The sequence below is a fragment of the Pseudorasbora parva genome, chromosome 14, assembly GCF_024679245.1.
Source record: "Pseudorasbora parva isolate DD20220531a chromosome 14, ASM2467924v1, whole genome shotgun sequence".
In the NCBI taxonomy this organism is placed as follows: Eukaryota; Metazoa; Chordata; class Actinopteri; order Cypriniformes; family Gobionidae; genus Pseudorasbora; species Pseudorasbora parva.
The window spans coordinates 41,833,704-41,841,355 of NC_090185.1; the positions used below are offsets into that span (position 1 = coordinate 41,833,704).

The 7,652-nt window shown below is 43.9% G+C and overlaps 1 pseudogene; it reads right to left on the reverse strand.

Moving 5' to 3' along the window:
• Positions 1-4,587: 4,587 nt before the first annotated feature.
• Positions 4,588-5,784, reverse strand: LOC137039793 (uncharacterized; annotated as a pseudogene).
• Positions 5,785-7,652: the final 1,868 nt, after the last annotated feature.

Consider the following 7,652-nt stretch of genomic DNA (forward strand, 5'->3'; position numbering starts at 1 on the left):
TTGACTAGTGTATAACCATTGATTTGAAAACTTACTTGGGATTTGGGCTATTAGTTTTCTTGCTTCAATCAGTCTCAGAAAGCCACCTAGGTCATCATCTTTCAAAAACTGTAGGTCATCTATGGTCTCCACACCTAGGCTGTTCAAACCCTCTGGCTAGCTTTGAAGTTATAGGGTTTTGGAACACATTCTTAATAAAAGTCAACAATGCATCCATTTCTGTTGGGAGAGGACAGTTTATCCTTTTTACAGATGAACAACGGTGCTTCAGAGTAATGACCTTCAGTCCCATAAAACTGTACTCATTTAAGGGATAATAATCCAGACATTCCTCAGCATTTACCAAATGAATTCCTTTGTCACAGGCAAAATCTCATAAAGTCCATAATCATGCAAACCCTTATGAAAGGAACATATATTTTCCAAAATATTACTTGAAATATATTGTAATTTATATTTTAAATACATGGAATAACATATTGATGGTATTATACAATATATTATATATTCCTGTAATATATTGCAAAATATACAAATGATTGCCGCTTTCATATATTGCAATATATTGGAGAATATAAATATTAAATCCAATATATGTGAATATATTGCCTAATGTATTACATGATATTTTCCAATATACTGCAATATATTTTTGTTTCGTAAGGGAATACAATGAGGGGCAGGGAGTCACAAGGAAAGTCATCTCATCATCTTTCACAAACATCAGCTCAATCTGTCCAAACTGTAAAATAGAATACTCCTCTTCACATTTAAGGCAAATTAAGTTTCCTTTCCTGTACAGGGTACCCTTGTATTCTACCCGTGTTGAAACAAAGTCTGGTTCATTAAGCAAGCTTGTCTTAACAGCTTTGCACACAGCATCAATGTACAAATGAGGAGAGTATGTTGGCCAAGTCAACACTTTTAAGCTTTGCTGAAAAAAAGTACCGTGAGTAAAGATATGCTTGAAGAAGTTGATGGTTGTGTGACAATGTGTTGCATACATTTTTGAAGTTCTCCGTTCTTCTCACATTTCTTTTGAAGTAGGAATGTTTGCTTTCAAATCTCAATGACCATAAACAAATTAAAGGTCCAAGACTTAAAATGAGTGATGTATAGTGAAGCATGTAATGATGTTTTGGTTTCAAATTTTCACCAGGAACAGCTCCTTTCTTGTTTCCAGATATTCTGGTATTAAGACATTGAGATATACAATCTGTGCAGTGGTAATCTTGGGAGCACATACTAGCTCAACCAGTTCTTTCAACTTAACAGTCAGTTGCCATACAGGGTCTTGTGACTCTAGTCTGTCTCCAATTATGACGTGAAGAAATCTGAGGAGACAACAGTTCTCAGCTGCTTGACCACCAAATTTTCTGCCTTTTTCACATATCTAAGAGGGGGCAGAACCAGCATCAGAATCCAGATATTTGAATTGTGCAAGTCTCCTGTTCAGCTGTGTATAAGAAAACAAATCGTGGCCAAGGCATGGGGGAAGGCCAGGCTTAGCAAAATGAAAATATTTGAGAGAGTTGAAAATAGAGTCAAACTTCAACCCATGTACAACACTTCGGTCGTCCTTAGAGTTTCCCCTACCGCCTTATAGGACTCAACTGTGCGAATGGGAAAGTCTACACACAATTCTGAAGTTCACTGCGAGATACCAAGCAATACCTACAGCAATGCTTGGCAGTACTGAAGTTCTGTGAGTAACCACCAATATAGTGGGACCCCAAATTATCACCGATAATAGCCACTATTGTTGCACGTACTGTCACCTGAAGATGCCACAAATCCATGCTTTTCAAGTTCTTTGACATCTGCAAACAACTTAGCAAAAATCTTGGTTTGACCAATATAGTTAAAGTCTTTATCATGACACAAAAGTGATAACTGATTCACGAGTTCACACTTACATCAATTAAATAGAGTAAAGATTATGCGTATTGGGCGTGCTGTCCGGGGAGGGCTCCGGGCTCGGAAAATTTCAATGACAGGAAGGTAAATCGGCTGTCTATATACACGTCCTATCATTGATTAACTGATTAGTTTAATGTGCTCCTCTTGTGTTCCAATTGGGTTAATTATCTGAGCCTGCTCCACCTGTGTTTAGTTAGATTTAATTGTCTGTGCGTGCTTCTCCCGAAATTAGTTTGTGAAACTTCAATTCACGAGTTCACACCTACATCAATTACATTCCAATTTCATCGACAGTCACTAACCTGGGAGTAAGATTTGATGCTCAACTCACATTTGAAGCCCACATACAACATCTGTGTAAGGTCTCCTTCTATCATCTCAGGAACATTGCTAAACTCCATCCCACACTTGGTCTGTCAGATGCTGAAAAACTTGTCCATGCTTTTAGATCATCCAGACTGGACTACAGCAACACTCTCTTTTTTGGGATTCCTGGCAAAAGTCTACAAAAATTACAATACATTCAGAACAGTGCTGCCAGGATCCTAATGAGGATAAGAAAATATGACCATATCACACCCATCCTTCACTCGCTCCACTGGCTCCCTGTTTCATACAGGATTAATTATAAAATCATCTTACTTACCCATCAATGCATCCACGGAAACGCACCCCCCTACTTAAAGGAACTACTCGTCGCAACACAAAACTCTTCACGCAACCTCCGTTCTGGAAATAAAGCCCTTCTTCAACCATTCACAACTAAGCTCCGCACTATGGGGGAATCGAGCCTTCTGCTCAGCCGCACCACGTCTTTGGAATTCCCTTCCAGAAAACCTAAGGGCTCCTCAAGCCATAGACTCTTTTAAGAAAGAACTAAAAACCTTTTTTAAACAAGCATTTTTTACTTTTTCACAAATAATTTTTTTTTTTTTTATGTGTAGCACTTTGGGATTGTTTTTAACTATGAAAAGGGCTTTACAAATAAAATATTATTATTATTATTATTATTATTATTATTATTATATTATCAATTAAATAGAGTAAAGATTATGCGTATTTGGCATGCTGTCCGGGGAGGGCTTCGGGCTCGGAAAATTTGCCCGAACCCAGAGTATCCCCCCAAAAAGCAAAGAGACAAGGACAGCCACCGAGACCCCCCAAATACGCATAGAAATGGTGGGCTGTCTGGTTACCAAGCCAGGAGGGCCCGTGTTGCCTTTGATGGGAGCCGCTCATGGCATCGGCGGACAAGCCTACTGGCTGAAAATTTGGAAGCATTCTTAGTTTAGAACACCTGGCCGGGAGGGCTCTTTCAAAATTCGATGGGAGGCCAATGCTCACTGTATCAGATGGAAAACCCCTACCAGCCAGTAACTGGGAAGCAAGATGGTTTTGAACACCTGGCTGGGAGGGCTCTTTCAACATCCGATGGGAGGCCAATGCTTACTGTATCAGATGGAAAAACCCTACCAGCCGATAGCTGAGAAGCAGGATGGTTTTGAACACCTGGCCGGGAGGGCTCTTTCAACATCTGATGGGAGGCCAATGCTCGCTGTATCAGATGGAAAAACCCTACCAGCCAGTAACTGGGAAGCAAGATGGTTTTGAACGCCGGGCCGGGAGGGCTCTTTCAACATCCGATGGGAGGCCAATGCTCACTGTATCGGATGGAAGAACCCAACCAGCCAATGACCGAGAAGCAGAGTGGTTTGGAACTAGCGGGCCGGGAGGACCCGTGTTGCCTCTGGCTGGAGTTCACAGCGCCTGGCGGGACGGGCCCTACTGGCTGGTAAATGGAGCGGTCAGAATTTAGGGTGACCGGCTGGTAAGGCTTTTTTCAACATCTGATGGGAGGCCAATGCTCACTGTATCAGATGGAAAAAACCCTACCGGTCGAAAAGGGGAGCACATGATTTAGTCCTTCCAGCTCAGCCGGGAGCGTCCCGGCTGGTGGACAGGGGGGCGCGCTGTTTGGGACGGCCGATCGGGAAGGCTCAGCCCTCATCTGAGAGGAGATCAATACTCGTGATGTCAGGTGGGTGAGTCCTACCGACCGAAAGACGGGACGACGCAATTAAAAGAAACGACTGACCGAGGGGGCCCACCCAGCCTCTGCCAGGAAGAGAGGAGTGGGTCCTATCGGCCAACGGTACGGTGGAGGAGATGTGGAACACCTGGCCAGGAAGCTCTTGCTGACATCTGATGGGAGGTCAATACTCGCTGTATCTGATGGGTAAGCTTCGCTGGCAGACGGGTGGAAGGTAAAGCTTAAATGATCGTCCAGGAGAGGTTTTGCAAGCATCCGAGAGGAGATCAATACTCACGGTATTGGGTAAGCCTTGGTGGACGATGAAAAGAAAAGAGATAGACATAGATCTGGAGAGCTCTGTGGTGTCCAAAGGGCGATCAAGACTCACTGTATCGGATGAGCGAGCCTCGCTGGATGGAAAAAGAAAAAGATTGACAGCAACCTAGAGGGCTCTCACGGCATCCGATGGGAGAACAATTCTCAAGGCATCGGAAAGTGAATCCTTTACCGGTCAGAGAAAGAGAGGGAAGAGTGCTGGCCTAGAGGGTTATACAGCATCCGACGGGAGAGCAAGCTTAAGGCGCTGGATGAGTGAGCCTCGCCAGACGAAGGAGGAGAGGGAAAAAAAGGGGGCGTTAGCCATTGTCCAGGAGAGCTCTTGCAAAATTCAACAGGAGATCGAACTCGCTGTATTGGATGGGTGAGCTTCGCTGGATGGAAAAAGAGAATATAAAGGTTTTTTTTTTCTTTTTTTTTCCTTTCAATGAGGGTTGTTAATTTATAAGGGTTTGGTGAGCTCTCTTGATGTGATACCGGTCGGTCCTGATGTAGCTTTGGAAAGCTTGAGAAGACCATCTGCCGAGAGCTTGGATCTGCTGCTGGGAGAGGCCTTTTTGCGCTGCTGTTGTTGCTGCCCCTATGCGGAAGGAGTGGCTTGAGAAGTTTTGCGCTGAAGTGCCTTATAGCTGGAGAACAGATTTGAGCTGTTTTTGGAACCAGAAGCGTGTAATGGGTTTGTTAGAGGCGTCTATGAAAGGAGGTTCAGAAAGAGATTTGGCCTGAAACTTCCTCATTTGGAGGTATGCGAGGACAGTTTGGAAGGGTTGAATTGGGGAGGAGATGTTGAAAATGTAGATTAGATGGCCTTTTTTAGCTTGGTCTGTCTTGCTTTGTTTGATTCGGTATGATATGGTTTCACCATCGAGAACTGAAAGGTCTGAGATGGTGGGGTGGGCTTTAGGGTCGAATTTGGAGGTAATTGTGATTTCTGAGCATCTGAGGAAGCCGAAGAAAGCTAAGATGAACATGGTATCGAGTGTGCGGGCTATATTAGGGGGCTGGTAGTTTGTACGAAGGGTGTGAATGCATTTTGTGAGTATATCTAGTGTTATGGGTTGTCTACTGTCAGGGCGAGTGGGCTGGGATCGCTGAATACCTTTGATCAATAGGGAGGTTTGGGAGTTATTTATCTCTGGAGATGGAGTGCCATAAATTAATTTGTGGAAGAATTGAATACCGCTCAGGTAGCCTTTGATGGACCCCACTTGTAAGGTCTTAATATTATTGAGATAGGAGACAAAAGAGGTGATTGAGAGGAGAGAAAAATCGGGGAACCGTAAGCTATACGAGGAGTGGAAAGACTTGAAACATCTCCAAGTTGTCACATAGGATTGGATTGTTCTGGGGGAAACTGCTTGAAGGATACTGTTGAACAATGCATCGAGAAGGGGTTTTAGTGGGTGGTTTATGGAAATATCAGTTCTGAATAATGAGGAACTGGAGTTGGGAAAAGATCCGCTTCTGGAGCCAATGTCCTGAATTTCTGAAACAAAAAACAAGACAGAGAATCAGCAATCAAGTTTTCAGACCCTGGGACATGTTTTGCAGTAATGATAAATTGATCGCAAGCTGAGATCCAGGTGAGACGTCTTAGAAAAGGCATAAGAGCAGGTGAATGAGAGCGGCCTTTGTTAATGCACTGGACTGTTGCTTCATTGTCACAATGCACTAATATGCTACGATCCGTCCATTCTTTCCCCCACAGGAAAGCTGCGACTACGAGAGGGTAAAGCTCGTACAGTGCTGAGGACTGCAGCATGTCCTGCAGCTGCGGTGGCCATGGAGACGCAAACCAGCGTCCTTGATTAAATCCCCCAAAGCCGATTGAAGGGGCTGCATCTGTGAAAAGTTGGATGTCAACAGGGGAAGAAACGAGATTGTTATAGAAAAAAGACAGGCCGTTCCATTGGTTTAGGATTGTCATCCATAGCTTAAGTTCGTCGCGACAAGCCGTGTTTATTTGAATTAGGTCCTCCAGCGTGTGAACTGAAGATGCAAGTGAGAGGAGATGCGAGATGAAAGGGCGGTCTTGCGGAATGATGCGCATTGCGAAGTTTAGATGACCTAGCAGTGATAGGAATTCACGTTTGGAACTGTGGGAGTTTTCTAAAAAAGTTGACGAGAATTATCCTATCGATTTTTTCTTTTGGTACTGAAGCTTGGAAATTTACATAATCTAAATTAATGCCAAGAAACTCGATGCAAGTGGCAGGACCCAGGTTTTTTTCCTGCACGATGGGGATTCAGAGTTCGGAAAAAACTTTTTGAACGGTGAGAATGTGTGCGTCTGGGATTGCGTCGGGTGGCGAGATAATAAGAAAATCATCTAGCAGGTGGATGAGGTGAGGGATGCCATAATTGTTCGACAGGATCCAACAGATGGCTTCTGATAGCATGTCAAAAATCTTGGGGCTGCTTTTGCATCCAAATGTTAGCCGTACCGCGAAATAGAATTTTTTATGCCACCGAACCCCGAATAGATGCCAGAAGTCTGGATGAATGGGCATCACTTTGAAAGCAGAAGTGATGTCGATTTTTGCGAGCCAAGCACCTCGTCCTGCGATTTTAATTAATTCGATCGCGTGCTCTATGTCGTGGTATTTGAGAGAAAATTCATCACGAGAGATCAAGCTGTTTATGCTAGGAAACTGAGAATTATGCGGAGCTGAGAGATCGATTATAAGGCGTTTTTTACTCCAATGGGGCTAATACGAAAAATTTGGAAAGGAGGAACGTCGAAAGGACCAATCATGAATCCTGAGTCGACTTTTTTAATCTTGTCATCTATGACTCCGGTTTCGGCGAGAGCAGATTGTAGATTTTTACAAATCAAGTTCTGGGAAAGCAGGCTTTCGGTACCAGGTATGAAGCCATGTTCGAGCCCGGTCAGTAAATAATTTCTGAAATTGGCGTCCGGGTGGTGCTCTAATTCAACGGCGAGGCGAGAAATTTTCACAGGAGTCGATAAGTACGGTTTTGATTTTTTATTGATAGATTTGTACACTGGGCATACATGTCGAGCATGTGCTCCACCACAGAAATTGCAGATGTGCAGGTATCTGCAATGTTGTCTGAGGCATTTCCCTATGTTGAAATGGTTGCATGTTTGATTATCTGCAAAACGAGGGGGATTTCTTTTAGAATCTTGATTCGCTGAGGTGGTTGCAGGTCGTGGCACATAACTGGTTGATTTCGTTTGTGTTGTATCTGGGCGGGGGGGTTAATCTGGGGGCATGACGTTGTGGAATGTGCCACTGACCTGCAAACTGCGCACGAGATATTCCTGCAGCCTAGGAACACCCTGCTGTGGAGATCCGTGTCAAGAGAGCCCCAGTAAGCGCACTGATTACACTGTGCGAGC